Source organism: Schistocerca nitens, chromosome 1, assembly GCF_023898315.1.
Source record: "Schistocerca nitens isolate TAMUIC-IGC-003100 chromosome 1, iqSchNite1.1, whole genome shotgun sequence".
Taxonomy (NCBI): Eukaryota; Metazoa; Arthropoda; class Insecta; order Orthoptera; family Acrididae; genus Schistocerca; species Schistocerca nitens.
Window position 1 is genome coordinate 408,682,083 of NC_064614.1, and position 18,886 is coordinate 408,700,968.

The window sequence follows — 18,886 nt, forward strand, 5'->3', positions numbered from 1 at the left end:
AGTTTCTGCGTTTCTCAGTTTCTGGTGGAAGATTGGCTGGAGGGTCTGATGAGATATTTCGTTTTAAACTGACGATCAACAAGGCGTGGGGAGAATGTAGTAATGACCTGATTTTTCTGTTATATTACTTGTGTAGATGGTTGCAGCTGTTGTTGACATTTGAATAAGGAGAATAGAGTTTTGACGTCACATATTCCCTTATGTAGCCCATTGTGTGTCGCACTTAAATTACCGATTATCCTTGATTTGACAAGAAAATGTGTCCTTTGTTTATGATAAACTACTGTATCCATCGACAATAACGCAAGTCAGCTCTGAGAATAAGTGTGGGAAACGCAGTTAATAAACATAAAATTCTTCCACCATGCCCATAAGAATGGTACTGTAACATCAAGCCTGAATGAGCGTTTGTGGTGTGATACAAAATTTTATCGTGTAACAGTTGGCATTTGATGCAAAATTAACTTCCGTGTACCAGTATAGTTTGCCAGAGACGTCAAACCAATCATGAATTAGCTTAAATGAGCGTGCCACATGTTACTTTCTTACCCCTTCATTCTTTTTTAGATACAGCGTTTGAAGCCTAGTGAATGCCGATAACATGGGATTGTCTGTTCTTGTTTCACGATTTTTACCTGCTGAATGATTGAAGTAGCAATTACGGGTGTTTACTCATAAAAGATCGTGCCTGCTGTAGTACTTAAAGATGTTAGCATTTTTATAGCGAAATTCAAAAACTAACAAAGGGAAAAATTTCTTAATGTTATAATATGCAAAATTTCCAGTCATGGTATAGTTGTGCGTTAGTTTGGCGATTCGCAACTGATCTAATTAATGCATTTCAAGCCACTGACTTAAGCTCAGTTTCTGAAGCATCGACCCTGCAGTTAATGAATACTTTATTCCTGGCTCGGCCGAGTGCAATGTCATTTCGACGTCTTGAGAGCCGTATTGACGCAGGTTGTTGGGTAAGGCCGCGCCTGACTTGGCAACAGTGTAGCCTGGCAGGCCAGCCGGGCAGTTGTCAGTGACATCACTGGTCTGATTCACGCCTCGGGCAGGCCCAAGCCTAGTCTGGCGGAGGCTGTGTGTTAGAGAACTGCTTGCAATATACCGTCTTATTTTATAACTTTTGTTTTGGTGTTTATTGGAGACCACTGAATTACCTGTCGTGTCGTTATTTCTTAGATGTGCCTTACCTAACCTCTCTTTCAGAAAACATTACGTCGCAAATTTGCCTGTGTTGCCTGAAAGGAGACAGTTCTAAAGAACTTCTGGCTAAACCGTATAGTTCATGAATGCATCTAACGACAGATAACCCAGAAACATATTTGTTATGCTTACCATATGGTGGTACGTTACCACGAATCTAACTTATGTTGCGACAATTTGAGGACAGCCTTGATAGCCCCTCATTCACTTACAATATCTATAATGCCTAACAAAAGTGAATGTTATCGGTGTACATACTGGAATACTGATAAAGTGTATGGGATCTCTTAACCCTGGTCATGGTGCACAACCCAAATTGAAGGTTGCTTGTCTAACGGATTCCTGAAGCAAAAAAATTTGTTTTCAAAACAGGTAGTGTACTAACGTTACGCCAGTTACCCGGACTATATGCATATAGTATTTGAGAGTGAGAATACTTTACGGATTGCAAGACATTTCAAACATAATTTCAAAACGTTGTCGATCATATGCGTAACGTCAAACATTTAGCATATTGACTCACAACAAAAGTAATCAGACGCTTGAAGCTGTTTTATATGTGGGAACTGGATGAATTGAAGGACTACCGGTCCATTCTAACACGGAATTTTGAGCGTACACAGAAGGGTAGTATGAAGCGGATCGCCGAGAGAGATAGATATGGAATAGCTGGTAAATCTCATTTGGCACGAACGACGAAAATACCGCGGGAAAATCTAATTAGAAATTTCCAGTAACTGGTTATCAGGCCGGAATCAAAGATTGCTCTTCAGTTCTGTATGACACCCCTGTAGAAATCATAGTGTCCAGCATCAAGTCGCACAGAGGCCTATAACCATCCATTTGTTCCTCGCTTCATCCGTGGCTGGAGCGGTAAGATACTTCAGTATATACTGTAGTTATAGCAAGGCAAATTGTAACTAGTTGCAGAGGTCATTTGACGTGTTTTGTGATATTGTTACCCAAGTACGCCGATAAAAAAAAAAACTCGAACCCACATATTGATAGACGTTTGCTGTTACTTTTTATACGAAAACTCAAGCCAGCAATCGTCTATATAAATCTATCTTTGTCAACATGTATTATGCCCTCTCACCAAATAATGATCTGGGAAGACAGCTTTCCTTTTCAGTATTCTGAAAGCATTAGGTTTGCTTACTTAAATTGTTTATTTATCGTAGCAAGATATGGAAGAAATTGCAACACTAAAGTAACTGGCAGAAGCATATGTACGGGCGAAACGTTTTTCCAGTTTCCTGTATATAACCTGGAAAGAACTTTGTTTCCTAGGTGGTCCGTGTGCTACATTCGTTTTCGCATTTTTGTCGTTTTAATGCCATTCACTTTTTCAGATGTATCCACACGAGACATGACTGAAAATACAGTTGATTACATTTCATGTTCAAACGTGCTCAGATAATTTAGTGCAGTTTTTTTTTCACAAATGACAGCAAAGAAAAAAATCGGAGTACATTTTTACTCTGGTTAACTCAGTAGTTGTATAATCGGTTACACTCTACTTGGGGGGGGGGGGGCAGGGCAGTTGTCTCGTAGCTATCAGAATGATTCACACATGTGCATGCGTATTAGTCGACCACAATATTATTGCACTTGGGAGTGAAGGCGTTTCGGTCGGTAACGGCCAAGTGCAATAATATCGTGTTTGGGCAGTAAAGGCCCCTACAAATCCACAAATTTATTGGCAGACCGACGGACCAATTTCGTGGCAGCCTACACGCGTCTCGACCAACTGAAGTCAACGATTACAGCACCGCCCTATTATTGTGTTTTGTTTATCTGAAGATCATTCTATTTGTTCTATGAGATCCCGCTTGGTTTCATACAGAAAAAAAGCATGTTTTTGTCTTGGCGGTCGGCACTAACAAAGCCGAAAGAAGAGAGCTGTGGGCAGAGAAGTGGCTAATGCAAGGAAAGAAATTCCCCCACGTTCTGTTACTTAAGCAGCTGGGTTCGGCGATTTTCATAGTTATCTAATAGTGGATAAATGATGCATTTGGGAGTTGATCATAAAACCATTCTTAAAGAGTAGGAATAGTCATGAGATTGACTCAAGCTGCGACGAGAGACTGTTAGCTGTATTACGGTTTCTAGCTACTGGTAGAAGTTAGGACGACCTAAAATTCACTGCTGTTGTAGCCCACAATTATAAACTAAAATAATTCCTGAAACCTGCAGCGTGATGTACAGTTGACTGAGGAAATACGCCGTTGTAAAGCAAAATAAACGAAAATCCTTTATGTAAACTTAAGTTGTGTACGTAGCATATAAGATCTAGATGACCTGTAAATTTAAGAAACTCGTTCCAGGTTCGAAGCAGTTTGACTGCATACGATGGGAGAACACCATATAATGAAAACAGGTACATAAAAAATGAATCAGTTACTTGTAAAAAAGAAGTTGCTCTTCATAACAGAGCTTTTGGATATAGGCTGGACTTTTTTTAGCACGTGTAACAATGGCGCAAATGTATTCCATGAATTAACGTCCACTGAAGTCGATATGTCGGTTTTTAGATTTCATTTCCGGTAAGTGTCGGAAATAAAACCTTAAAACTGAAATACAGAAGGTCAATGTACTTTTATTCTATATGCCACACGAAACCATCATACATTTATTGCATCTATATCGCTATGCCCCTCGCACCACGTGTCCCACAAACATCCAATATTTAACCGGTCAGTTTCACCCGTCGCGCACCCTGTCGCGTATATTAGATCAGCATTTAATCCCACGCGCAGTGCAAAAGATGAACTGATGTCACAGTTGTGGAGTTCAGCCGTCGGATGGCCCTAACATCCCGACGGGGAATGTTCTTCGATCGGTCGGTCAAAACGCCTCCGCACATCCAGTTGGTCGACCGGTCGGTGCGTGTGTAGGGCTCGTGTAAGTTAGCCTACGCTTATTTTGTATGTACCATGCACAGATCTGCCCAGTCAGATTTTGATTCTGGTATATCAGTCTACTACTCATGGTGAAAAGCCTTCCTTATGGTGATATGAAGAGCTGTAGATGCCGCTAAGTGTGCGCAGGAGGGAGGACTCTTTCGTATTTACTTGTACAAAATAAAGGTTTGGAACGCCAGTAGTACATACTATTGGTGAATGAATGAAAAAATTTAGTAGGTACGAATTCCATTTTCTCTCTAAGTGCAGACTGCCATCTAGGTCTTGTTTCAATGAAATGATACTATGGCTTTGTTGGCTGGAGACCAGACTGGGGTTGTTTCGCCCCCACTTTGGCGGCTTGTGCGTCGACGAAGAAGAAATGCAAGGATTACGGCAACACAAACACCCAGCCTCCGATCAAAGAAAATCTCCGACCCGGCCGAGAATTAAACCTGGAACACCGCGATCTGGACGCAGCGATGCTAACCACTAGACCAGGAGTCGAACCTTATTGCCACCTTGCCTAACAACAGAAATGAAGGCCTCGGGTTAGTAAATAAGGGATTGTTGACACTGCATTTAGTTACTCTGGAAGGCGGTGCAGTTGCGGGCTCTGCTGCTAGGATAATTCCTCTTGGTATACTCATGATAAAGTTCACAGTTACAACTTTGGTAATGTGGTGGATATTCCATTTACAAGGAGAATTGCTTTATTTTTTATTTATTCGTCTTTGTAGGACATGTCAGATACTTTACAGAAATAGTATATACAAGTATGATAGGATTAGGCGAGGATAGGAAAAGAAGTTGCCAAACTGAGAGACTTTTACAGTGGCAGCACAGATAATGTGGGCCAATTTTTTGTGGAAAGCTATGCACTTCAGATGATGACTTGTTGAAATTACAGCAACAACGGGATAATATAATGATAGAAATACTTGAGCTTCAACTACTTATAAGTTTTAACTTTGATTCCACCTACACTCTGAATGCCATTTTCTTTATTTTAAGTGAATGAACAGTTCCTTCCTTTTATGGCCATTCCGATGGGTTTCTAACACTCTTCGTAATGCACGAAATAGCTTCAGAGACGAGTAGAACCATTATCTCATAATCAGTCATGCTCTAGCTGGTTTGCCAGCTGCATTTATTATTGTTTTCTTCTCTTGGTGATTGTGTCATACTGTTCCCCACCCTTCTTTTTTTATATTGATTCACTTCCATGCATCCTAATTTAGGTTTCCCATTATTTTCCCAGACAACTTTTAGGTGAGCATGAAAGCTCCAGTGACTGGCAAATTCCTTGCACCATCCTAATCTGATTTGAACAAGTGTTCAGTTTCTAATTAGCTGGCTACTGCATATCATGTGCATGTAACTTAGAAATATAGCGTCCCTGCTATGTGCGTAAGTTTCTATATTAATGAGGATAACATATCCGAATGCATCTTATGATTGTTTGATTCAATTAGTTTCATGATCTATGGAACATTTGCATGATTAATCATAATGCTGTAGAGTAAGTCATTTTATATTCACATTACACAAAATAAGTATGGCTACATGCTGACCATTTATAATTTTGTTTTTAAATATAAATGTGCACTTGTAATTCCTACCCACCAAGTTTTACACATTACAGTAATAGAACTTCTATGGAATAGAAGCCTCTTAGGAGAAATTTTTCAGTTTGTTTTCAAATTTAGCTTAAATGCTGTCTGTCAGATTTTATCTGATAACATTACTGGTGTCATCTGCAAAATGAATTAATTCTGTTCTTTGTGCATTAGACAGAAGGTTGTTTACTTATATGAGAAACAGTAACAGACCTAAAATTGAGTACTGTGGAACCACGTGATTCCTCCCTGGTCAGTCCCCTGATTACATTGGTTGGATTACTATTTCTGTATTTTTCTGTTTATATATGACATCCATCAGTCCCTGAAATCTCTGTCTCTAGGAGAATACTGATTCACACAGTCAGGCAATAGAAAATACCAACTGGTGCTATTTCTTTATAAAATTTGGTCAGTGAACATGTAAATGGCATTCTCAGTCGAGCAATGCTTCTGAAATGCAGCCTGTGATTTCCCGAGAATTTTATTGTTGTTCATACCTTTTGTACGAAAATGAAATATCATTTTTATTTGACAGTGATGGCAGTCTGTTTTTGCTAAAGAAATACTTTCAAAGAGCATTGATGAAAAGAGACTTCAGCTCTGCTGTATACAAATCAGAAGCAAATCATATTGGTGCAAAAAAAAGTTCTATAAAAAACAAATGCAAGAAGTTAATTTATGCTTTCAAAAATGTTGTCTGCCCAATCAGTGGTACTACAAAGTTCAATTTTAAATTTCATGATTAAGACAGTATTTACACTGGAGGATCTTGCAAACATGCTAGTTGTTTGACTGTTGTGCAGTAGAAATAGGCATCCCAGGTGTAGAGAAGCAACTGAAAGAGTTGAAAACAATCAACTTAGTAGGTGCTGGTGGAATCACAATTAGGTTTTACAGAGTTCTTTGCAGCATTGGCCACTTAATTAGCTTGCATTTATCGCAGATCTCTTGCCCAGTGCAAGATCTCAGACAATTGGAAGAGAGTACAGTTGATTCCTCTATTTAAAGACAGACAACGGACCTGCAAAATTAGACCCAAGTATCCTCAACATGGAATAGCTGCAGAATTCTTGAACATATTCTGAGTCTAAATATAATAAATTTCCTTAAGATGGAAAAGCTTTTGTCCACAAATCAGCATGGATTCAGAAAACATCACTTGAGTGAAACTCAGCTTGCCCCTTCTACTCAGGATGTCATGTGAAACATGAGGGGCAACAGGCGGATTCCGCATTCCCAGGTTTCTCGAAAGTGTTTGAAAGGTGCCGCACTGCATGTTGTTGAACGTCTGAACATACAGATTAGAGTCCCAGATATATGAATGGCTCAAAGACTTCTTAAGTAATAGAAGCCAATATGTTGTCCACAATGGCAAGTGTTCATCAGAGCCAAACGTATCATGTGGAGTGCCCCAGGGAAGTGTGATAAGACTGCTCTTATTCTGTATATTCATCAGTGATCTGATTAACAAGGTGAGAAGCAGTATGTTGCTGTTTCTTGATGACAATGTGGTGTGCTGGAAGGTGTCATCATTGGGTGACTGTAGGGGGATACAAGATGACAGACAAAATTTCCAGTTGGTGTAATGTGTGCTCTAAATGTAGAAGAATGAAGTTAAATGCAGGTTGGTAGGGACATAAATTCTGTAATACACTCCTGGAAATTGAAATAAGAACACCGTGAATTCATTGTCCCAGGAAGGGGAAACTTTGACACATTCCTGGGGTCAGATACATCACATGATCACACTGACAGAACCACAGGCACATAGACACAGGCAACAGAGCATGCACAATGTCGGCACTAGTACAGTGTATATCCACCTTTCGCAGCAATGCAGGCTGCTAGTCTCCCATGGAGACGATCGTAGAGATGCTGGATGTAGTCCTGTGGAACGGCTTGCCATGCCATTTCCACCTGGCGCCTCAGTTGGACCAGCGTTCGTGCTGGACGTGCAGACCGCGTGAGACGACGCTTCATCCAGTCCCAAACATGCTCAATGGGGGACAGATCCGGAGATCTTGCTGGCCAGGGTAGTTGACTTACACCTTCTAGAGCACGTTGGGTGGCACGGGATACATGCGGACGTGCATTGTCCTGTTGGAACAGCAGGTTCCCTTGCCGGTCTAGGAATGGTAGAACGATGGGTTCGATGACGGTTTGGATGTACCGTGCACTATTCAGTGTCCCCTCGACGATCACCAGTGGTGTACGGCCAGTGTAGGAGATCGCTCCCCACACCATGATGCCGGGTGTTGGCCCTGTGTGCCTCGGTCGTATGCAGTCCTGATTGTGGCGCTCACCTGCACGGCGCCAAACACGCATACGACCATCATTGGCACCAAGGCAGAAGCGACTCTCATCGCTGAAGACGACACGTCTCCATTCGTCCCTCCATTCACGCCTGTCGCGACACCACTGGAGGCGGGCTGCACGATGTTGGGGCGTGAGCGGAAGACGGCCTAACGGTGTGCGGGACCGTAGCCCAGCTTCATGGAGACGGTTGCGAATGGTCCTCGCCGATACCCCAGGAGCAACAGTGTCCCTAATTTGCTGCGAAGTGGCGGTGCGGTCCCCTACGGCACTGCGTAGGATCCTACGGTCTTGGCGTGCATCCGTGCGTCGCTGCGGTCCGGTCCCAGGTCGACGGGCACGTGCACCTTCCGCCGACCACTGGCGACAACATCGATGTACTGTGGAGACCTCACGCCCCACGTGTTGAGCAATTCGGCGGTACGTCCACCCGGCCTCCCGCATGCCCACTATACGCCCTCGCTCAAAGTCCGTCAACTGCACATACGGTTCACGTCCACGCTGTCGCGGCATGCTACCAGTGTTAAAGACTGCGATGGAGCTCCGTATGCCACGGCAAACTGGCTGACACTGACGGCGGTGGTGCACAAATGCTGCGCAGCTAGCGCCATTCGACGGCCAACACCGCGGTTCCTGGTGTGTCCGCTGTGCCGTGCGTGTGATCATTGCTTGTACAGCCCTCTCGCAGTGTCCGGAGCAAGTATGGTGGGTCTGACACACCGGTGTCAATGTGTTCTTTTTTCCATTTCCAGGAGTGTATTAGAGTACAGCATCAGCAGTGCGCTACTTGACACAGTCATATTGATTAAATATGTAGGTGTAACGTTAAAGAATGATGTGAAATGGAATGAACCTGTAAGGACTGCAGAAGGTAATATGAACAATCATATTCGGCTTATTGGGAGGAGTTTAGGATAGTGCGGCTTGTCTGTAAAGGAAAGTGCGTATAGAACACTAATGCGACCCATTCTTGAGTACAGCTTGAGTCTGAGATTCCCTCCAGGTCGAATCAAAGGAAGTTCAGAGGCGTGCTGCCCGATTTGTTACCGGCAGTTTCGATCAACATGCGGGTATAATGGAGATACCCCGTAACTCAAATGAGAATCCCATAAGGAAAGACAACTTTTTCTTCCGCAAGGCACTATTGAGGAAATTCAGAGAGCCACCATTTGAGAACGACTGCAAAATGATTCTACTACCAGCAACATTTATTTCGCTGGTGCCACGATGAGGGCTTGCCGCGCGGAGTGGCCGCCATGTCATGGATTGCGCGGCTCCTCCCGCCGGAGGTTCGAGTCCTCCCTCTGTCATGGGTGTGTACGTTGTTCTTAGCACAAGTTAAAGTAGTGTGTAAGTCTAGGGACCGATGAACTCAGGAGTTTGGTCCCTTAGGAATTCTCACATACTCATACGGAGGCTTATAGACGGTAGATTTTCGCTCGCTCTGTTTGCGATTGGACAGGAAAGGAAATGACTAGCAGTGCTATTATGTGATACCCTCCGCCTTGCACTGTACGTGGTTTGCGGACTATGTATGTAGACGTAGAATGGATGTTGAAAGTCTTAAGTCCAGATCCTATTGTTGGGCTTACAGAACGACAGACTCTTGCGGGCGTTTATGACGTGCAGCTGTGTAGGTAGTCTATTTTCTCGATCTGCATTGCTGAGATCATGATAGAAAAGATATGGCATTTATACAGATATGCCTTGCACCTTTCGATGCAGTATCTGTCTGGATTATCCTCGTATTAGTCAATGCACATATGGGATAACCTCAGCTAAGAAACAGATAAGTCGGAAGCGTTGAAGATCGTACTGAGATAATTATTGAACCGCCAGGGAATGAAATTTGTCTTCTCCGAAGACTCTCATTGAAGGAAATTATATTCATCCCTCGACTGTTATAAAATAACCATAAATGTCTATACCTATTACGTCAAACCGATGGCACACTAGACTGTTTTGAAGGAATGAAGAATTTGTCCACCGAGGAAATGCAGAGTGGCTACTGGCAGATAGTTGACGAGGCTGAAAAAGGGAAAAACTGCCGTCAAAACAGATAACGGACTCTGCTAATTTAAAGCTATATTGTGTGGTGTAAGCAGCACGCTAGCCACATTACGGACAGATTGCTTCGTCAGTTCAGAATGGACCACTATTTTTCATGTTGCCTGCTAAGATTGTCTTCATAGTGGCATACGGGGGTGGACGCGAACGCGACGTCTCGGATCGACTTTTGGGGAATTCCTTCTGCATCAACAGGCGTCGTTGCTGAAATAAGGGAGAACTTAAGAAATTTTCACATTCAGATCTTAGAAAGGGAAGAGGCTGTTAAGTGAGAGCACTTCAGCAGTGGTTACACGTCATTTCAGTTAATTCCCAGACAGCCAACATCTATTCTTTCTACAGTGTTTTCGCACCTGGTCTCTGTCACATATAAATGACATTGGCATGGAACTTTAATACAAAGTATAAATCTCTGTAGGAAATCTAGTAAGGAAAGCATGTTCCTTATTAACTGCAGAAAATCTGGAGTAAATAACCCGTCTAAAACAGTGGCAGTCCACCGAGTCGACCTTAGGTTAGTTAGGTTTAAGTAGTTATAAGTTCTGTGCGACTGATGACCTCAGAAGTTCAGTCGCATAGTGCTCAGAGCCATTTGAACCATATAAAGCTAACCAGAAGGTGGCTGCCGGGTTGGCAGCCGAAATGTCGTCTTATTAAAAACGTAGAAAATATTTGAGTCAAGACAACTTTGTTCAGAATAAAGTGAAATTACATCTGTGCATTGTTGTGTGTTCATAATAAACCAGCTTTCAGTATTAGGCAGACTTTCCTTGGCAATTCTTCTCTCGTAGTTAGTGCACGACTCTCGTGGCTGTGTGATGCCATGATTCGCTTTTATTGTTTTGTCTCCCTCTTGTCTGGTGGTCGTCAAATTACGTTTTTTTTAGACTGTACCGTGCAGTAGAGTACTGATTTCATGAAAAGATGAGCACGCTGTTCGGTTTCCGCATTTCGTGCAACACCTCGGAACGTGTCCGCGGGGACTGGGTGTTTGTGTTGTCCTCATCATTTCATCATCGTGATCATCATTCGCGACAGTGGTACACTGGATTGTGAAAAAAAAAATGGAATGTGAAAAACTTGGGACTTTGTACGGGCGCTGAGCACCTCATAAACCGAACATCGCCGCGCAGGATTAGCCGAGCGGTCTATGGCGCTGCAGTCATGGACTGTGCGGCTGGTCCCGGCGGAGGTTCGAGTCCTCCCTCGGGTATGGGTGTGTGTGTTTGTCCTTAGGATAATTTAGGTTAAGTAGTGTGTAAGCTTAGGGACTGATGACCTTAGCAGTTAAGTCCCATAAGATTTCACACACATTTGAACAAACTGAACATCGCAACGTGCCAGATAGAGCTAAACCAACGTTCCACGAATGTGGAAATTGTAATAAATAACACAGTCACTGGCGCATATGGTGTTCAAAAATTCTACGAGACTATGATCCTCCTCCACGTCCTCCTGTGCCTTTGTCCCGCATCTGCGCAAGTTCGGTATCGGTCCCCCTGCGGGTCCGGGGTAAGAATAGGCCCGAGGTATTCCTGCCTGTCGTAAGAGGCGACTAAAAGGAGTTTCAACCGTTTCGGCCTTCCATGTGATGGTCCCCCTTGGGGTTTGACCTCCATTTTTCAAAATTCTACAGAAGTACGAGCCTTTTGGGGAAGGACGCCTTACGTGGTGTACCACTGGTCCTAAGTGCACTAAGACCTTGGCACTCAGCATTGTACCGGCGTTGTAACCATACCCATTATTCCTCAAATTGGGCCTAAACGCCTGATGGGTTGTACAAGTTACGCCCATAGTGCGTCCCCATCTGCACCTACGATCATGATGGACTTTCCATGGCACCAGAAATCCAGCACGGTAGCCAGCCCGTTGTGGTGGGGTCGTCATGTACCCTCTAGGTTGTAGCCCCCTGACAACACAGGGATCGTACTGCCGATACCTGAGCTGCACCCTCCCCACGTCGGCCAAGGAGTAGATGCCCGTCTCCTTGGGGCATCAGGACTCCCGGCAACAGTCATCCTGCCAGGTGGCCCTTGCTGAGGCTGGGTGGCGCCCGTGGGGAGAGCCCCTGGTCGGAGTGGGTGGTATCGGGTCGGACGTTTCGCAGATGAAACGTCAACACGTAGCAGGTCGCTCTGCGGCCGAGTCTTTCAAAAGAAAAGGTACCGTTTCTAGTTCTGGTTGGTTCTCCTGCCCTTTCCCCCTTGGCCACTCCCTGGGAGGAGGGACAGGCCCGCCGGCTTGGGGCGAAGTACTTCCCCCGCTATTTGGTCTGTTCTCGAACCGATGGGGGGACGTTCGCCACCTCCAAGCCCGTGTTCTTTGTTCAGCACATTGAGGACATCTTCGGGGAAATCGAGGCTCTCAGCAAGATGCGTTCAGGGTCCGTTCTTATCAAGACCACTTCCGCCACACAGTCGGCGGCGCTCCAGGCGTGCGACCGCCTAGGGGACATCCCAGTGTCCATTGTTCCGCATCTGGCACTAAATAGGACGCAGGGGGTTATTTTTCATCGTGACCTCCTGCTGCAATCTGATGAGGAGCTCAGGGCCAACCTGGAGCGCCGAGGCGTGCATTTCGTCCGGCGAGTCCAGCGCGACCCCAAAGACCGACGCATCGACACCGGGGCCTTTATCCTCGCCTTCGAGGGGGACGTTCTCCCGGAGAAGGTAAAGGTTATGTGCTACCGGTGCGACGTGCGACCTTACATCCCACCTCCTATGCGCTGTTTTCGGTGTTTGCGCTTAGGGCACATGTCGTCACGGTGTGAGGCTGATCCCCTTTGTGGCGATTGTGGACGTCCTCTTCGTCAGGAACATACATGCACCCCACCACCTCGGTGCATTAATTGTCCTGGCATCCACTCGCCTAGATCCTCAGACTGCCCCGCATATCAGAAGGAGAAGAAGATACAAGAACTCAAAACTTTGGATCGGCTCTCTTATTCTGAGGCCAGGAAGAAGTATGACCGCCTCCATCCCGTGCCGTTGACCACTTCATTTGCCTCAGTTGTGTCCACTCCTTCCGCGGTATCCTCACCCCTATCCTGTCCCCCCTCTGCCTCCTCTGCCCATCAGGGGGTTCTGCCTCCGCCTCCCAAATCCCTCCCTTCCAAATCCTCCTCCCCCGTGGCCCCCGCCTCCTCTGCCCCAGGGGCCACCCTTCCTCCTCCTCCTCCTCTCCCCCCGCCACCTGAGAAGCTCTTCTCAGGCATCCATCGGGGAAACGTTCCGGACCCCAGCTTCCGAGGTCCGGCGTTCCAAAACGGACCCCGCGCGTGAGGACCTTCTTCGGGTCCAGCCCACCATCCCTGTGCCTCCTCGGCCTTCCAAGAAGGCCTCCAAGAAGAAGTCTCTATCCCCCTCTCCACCCCGGCGTATTTCGTCTGACGCTCCATCCGTGAGTCGCTGCTCCCGGCCGTCCTCAGTTTCGCCAGGACGCTCTGCTGCCAGGCGCTCAGCTGGCCTCTCGTCGGCAAATGATGCTGCCCCTCCTACACAACCAGGGACAGCGGCCGCAGCTGGCGACGACTCGATGGAACCGGATCCGCCCCCCGCCGGTTGTAGCGTTGTTCCCTCGCAACCTGGCCCTCCGCGGCCGTCGAGGTGACCAGCTCTTCCCCCGTCTCGTTCCCCCAACTTTTTGACTAGCGATGGCCTTGTTACATTGGAACATAAGAGGTATTCGATCTAATCGGGAGGAATTACAACTGCTGCTCCGCCTGCACTGTCCGCTCGTCCTTGGTCTCCAGGAAACCAAGTTGCGCCCGACTGACCGTATTGCCTTTACCCACTATACCTCGGAGCGGAATGACCTCACCCCTGTGGACGGTATCCCAGCTCATGGTGGGGTCATGTTGCTCGTTCGGGACGATGTCTATTACCATCGCATCCCATTGACCACCCCACTCCAAGCAATAGCTGTCTGTATTACTCTTTCTGCTTTTACTTTTTCAGTTTGTACCATCTACACTCCACCGTCATCTGCTGTTAGTCGGGCTGACATGATGCACCTGATCGTTCAGCTTCCCCCCGTTCAGCTTCCCCCGCCGTTTTTATTGTTTGGCGACTTCAATGCCCATCATCCCCTTTGGGGCTCTCCTGCATCCTGTCAGAGGCTCCCTCTTGGCGGATGTCTTCAACCATCTCAATCTTGTCTGCCTCAATACCGGCACCCCGACTTTCCTCTCGGACTCTACTCATACCTACTCCCACTTGGACCTCTCGATCTGTTCTACCACTCTTGCCCGTCGGTTCGAGTGGTATGTCCTTTCTGACACCTATTCGAGCGACCACTTCCCCTGTGTCGTTCGTCTCCTGCACCACACCCCATCCCCACGTCGTTCGCGCTGGAACATACCGAAAGCTGACTGGGGACTTTACTCCTCCCTGGCGACCTTTCTGGACCACGATTTTCTCAGTTGTGACAGTCAGGTCGAATACCTCACGGCTGTTATCATCAATGCTGCCGAACGTTCCATTCCTCGTACTACCTCTTCTTCACGTCGCGTTTCCGTCCCCTGGTGGAACGAGGCTTGTAGGGACGCTATCCGTGCTCGACGACGTGCTTTACGCACCTTTCGCCGCCATCCTACGTTGGCGAATTGTATTGAATACAAACGACTCCGAGCGCAATGCCGTAGAGTCATCAAAGACAGCAAAAAAGCTTGTTGGGCTTCTTTCACCAGCTCCTTTAACAGTTTTACTCCCTCTTCCGCTGTTTGGGTTGGCCTGCGCCGGCTGTCGGGCATTAAGGCCCACTCCTCGGTACCTGGCCTGACCTCAGGTAATGAGGTCCTTGTTGATCCTGTGGCTGTCTCCAACGCCTTTGGCCGCTTTTTCGCGGAGGTTTCAAGCTCCGCCCATTACCACCCTGCCTTCCTTCCCAGGAAAGAGGCAGAAGAGGCTCGGCGACCTTCCTTCCACTCGCTGAATCTGGAAACTTATAATGCCCCATTTACTATGCGAGAACTCGAACGTGCGCTTGCACTGTCCTGGTCCTCTGCTCCGGGGCCAGATGCCATTCACGTTCAGATGCTGGCACACCTTTCTCCGGCGGGCAAAAGCTTCGTTCTTCGTACCTATAATCGTCTGGACCGAAGGTCAGGTCCCCATGCGTTGGCGTGACGCCGTCGTTGTTCCTATACCCAAACCCGGGAAGGATAGACACCTTCCTTCTAGTTACCGCCCCATTTCTCTTACAAGCTGTGTCTGTAAGGTGATGGAGCGCATGGTTAATGCTCGGTTAGTCTGGATTCTTGAATCTCGACGGCTACTTACTAATGTCCAATGCAGCTTTCGTCGCCGCCGCTCCGCTGTTGACCACCTTGTGACCTTGTCGACATTCATCATGAACAACTTTTTGCGAAGGCGCCAAATGGTAGCCGTGTTCTTCGATTTGGAGAAGGCTTATGATACCTGTTGGAGAGGAGGTATCCTGCGCACTATGCACAGGTGGGGCCTACACGGTCGCCTGCCCCTTTTTATTGATTCCTTTTTAACGGATCGAAAGTTTAGGGTACGTGTGGGTTCCGTATTGTCTGACGTCTTCCTCCAGGAGAACGGAGTGCCTCAGGGCTCAGTCTTGAGCGTAGCCCTTTTTGCCATCGCGATCAATCCAATTATGGATTGTATTCCACCTAATGTCTCTCTCTTTGTCGATGACTTCGCGATCTACTGCAGTGCCCAGAGAACATGCCTCCTGGAGCGCTGCCTTCAGCGTTGTCTAGAAAGCCTCTACTCATGGAGCGTGGCAAATGGCTTCCGGTTCTCTGAAGAGAAGACGGTTTGTATCAACTTTTGGCTACATAAAGCGTTCCTTCCGCCATCCTTACATCTCGGTCCCATTGTTCTCCCATTCGTGGAAACAACTAAGTTTCTAGGGCTCACGTTGGACAGGAAACTGTGTTGGTCTCCACATGTCTCTTATTTGGCGGCCCGTTGTACACGTTCCCTTAATGTCCTCATAGTTCTTAGCGGTTCATCTTGGGGAGCGGATCGCACTGTCCTGCTTCGCTTGTATCGGTCCATTGTCCAATCGAAGCTGGATTATGGGAGCTTCGTCTACTCGTCCGCTCGGCCATCCGTCTTACGCCGTCTCAACTCCATCCACCATCGGGGGTTACGTCTTGCGACCGGAGCCTTCTACACTAGTCCTGTCGAGAGTCTTTATGCTGAAGCTGCCGAATTACCATTGACCTACCGGCGCGACGTACTGCTGTGTCGGTATGCCTGCCGGCTGTTGTCTATGCCCGACCACCCCTCTTACCAGTCCTTCTTCGCCGATTCTCTCGACCGTCAGTACGGGTTGTATGTGTCTGCCCTGCTGCCCCCCGGAGTCCGCTTCCGTCGCCTGCTTCGACAATTGGATTTTGCCCTCCCTACCACCTTCAGAGAGGGTGAGAGCCCGACACCACCTTGGCTCCAGGCTCCGGTTCATATTTATCTCGACCTCAGCTCACTCCCGAAGAAGGGTACTCCGGCTGCAGTGTATTGCTCACGGTTTGTCGAACTTCGTGCTCGACTTGCCGGTCACACCTTTATTTACACCGATGGCTCCAAAACTGACGATGGTGTCGGCTGTGCCTTTGTCGTCGGGGCCGCCACCTTTAAATACCGGCTCCTCGACCAATGTTCGAGCTTTACGGCCGAGCTTTTTGCTCTCCATCAGGCCGTTCAGTATGCCCGCCGCCACCGCCATTCATCGTATGTACTCTGCTCTGACTCACTCAGTGCTCTTCAGAGCCTTGGAGCTCCCTATCCGGTCCATCCCTTGATTCAACGGATACAGCAGTCCCTCCATTCTTTCGCTGATAATGGTTCTCCTGTCAGCTTTCTGTGGGTTCCCGGACATGTAGGAGTGCCTGGGAATGAGGCTGCGGATGCTGCAGCCAAGGCTGCAGTCCTCCTGCCTCTGCCAGCCTCCCGTTGTGTCCCGTCATCTGACGTTCGTGGGGATGTATGTAAGAGGCTTGTGTCGTTGTGGTGGGATGCTTGGTCATCCCTCCAAGGAAACAAGCTCCGGGCAGTAAAACCGCTAACAACTGCTTGGACAACCTCTTCCCGACCATCTCGGCGAGAGGAGGTCCTTCTGACCAGGTTGCGGATTGGGCATTGCCGGTTTAGCCACCGCTACCTGCTCTCCGGTGACCCAGCCCCGCAGTGCCCTTGTGGTCAGGCATTAACAGTGCGCCATGTTTTATTGTCGTGTCCCCGTTTTAGTCAATTTCGTGTTGTCCTGTCCCTGCCATCTACTTTACCGGATATTTTAGCTGATGACGCTCGAGCAGCTGCTCGTGTTCTGCGTTTTATAACTTTGACTGGCTTGTCCAAAGACATCTAACCTTTTTAACTTATTTTATCTGCATCTTCGTTAGGTCTTTCTGGTGTCCCCGCCTCCCCTTGAGTTTTACTAGATTCCATGTGCTCTCACAACAGTGACTGGGCGCTAATGACCTCAGTAGTTGAGCGCCCTTAAACCCCACCAAAAAAAAAAGTTCGGTATCGGTAATTTAAGGTGTGGCCGGATGCTCTTCCTGTCGCCACGCCGCTACCACCCTGGATGGAATTTTAACAAGTAATTCTTCTCCGGCATAAGTGCAGGAAAAATCACTTTCTAACGAATGCCATTGGCCCGCCAATAGTAGCCACAGGAGCTTTAGCCAATAAACCCTCGTATCAGCATTATCGCGGCAAAACTTCTATTACTACCCAATGACGATGGCCCACAAGTTGTAGCCCAATATTTTTACCCAATAATGCCACTAACCCAGCACAAGTGCGGGAAAACTCCCCTTTTAGAACAGAGAGCGGCACTGGTCATGTCATAGTGTTCAGTCTACAGCGGACGCCACAATATCCTGAAGATTCCCTCAGAGGGGTCTAAACGTCGATTGTTTGAAGAAATATGGCACGGCCTAACAACCTAGATGATTTTAACTTCACTATACCCCAACTGTTTGCGTGTGATATTCTTCTTCTGTAGTGGTCAATCCAAGGATTGGTTTGCAACAGCTACAATGGCAGCTTGTCTCCATTCTGTGCGTCTTTCAGCTTTTCTCTTCATTTCTTTATAGGTGTTACATCCCACATCTTTCACGATTTGATCCATGTACCTCAGTCGTGATCTTCCTCTTGGTCTTTTTCCCTCGACATATCCCTCTATGATTGTGTTCAGGAGTCCTTTATGTCTTAATAGATGGCCTGTAAATTGCCATCTTCTTTTAACATTGAAACTCCAGAAGCGTCTCTTCCCACCTGCTCTTTCCAGAACCACTTCGTTTGTGACCTTGTCGATCCATTTTATTTTGAGCATGCGTCTATAGCACCACATTTTAAAAGAATTTAGCTTCTGCTGTTCCTCTGTCCCGAGAGTCCATGTTTCACACCCATAGCATGCCACACTCCACACACATGATTTCAAAAATCTTTTCCTGGTTTCAAGGCTGATGCTCTTAGATGTTAATGTTTTTCTTCTTGTTAAAAGCAGCCTTTGCTTGAGCTATTGTACTTCTCACTTCTGCCTTGCTCCTTCCATCCCTGGTAATATTACTGCCCAGATAAGTAAATTTATCAACTTGTTCAAGCAGTTCATTGCCTACATGAACTTGGACTTTCACTTGATCTTCTTTGTCGCATGCCATTACTTTTGTTTTTGCTTTATTAATTCTCATATTCTTCACCCATAACTTTATCCATTCTATTCAGTAGGACTAAAAGATCTTCTTCACTTTCAGCCAGGACAGCTATATCATCGGCATATCTTATCATA

General features: G+C 46.8%; 1 protein-coding gene across 1 annotated transcript in view; it reads left to right on the forward strand.

The window, feature by feature from the left end:
* LOC126249687 (lissencephaly-1 homolog) overlaps positions 1-18,886 on the forward strand; it is a 202,622-nt gene that overhangs the window by 494 nt on the left and 183,242 nt on the right. The gene's annotated exons all lie outside the window — the stretch shown is intronic.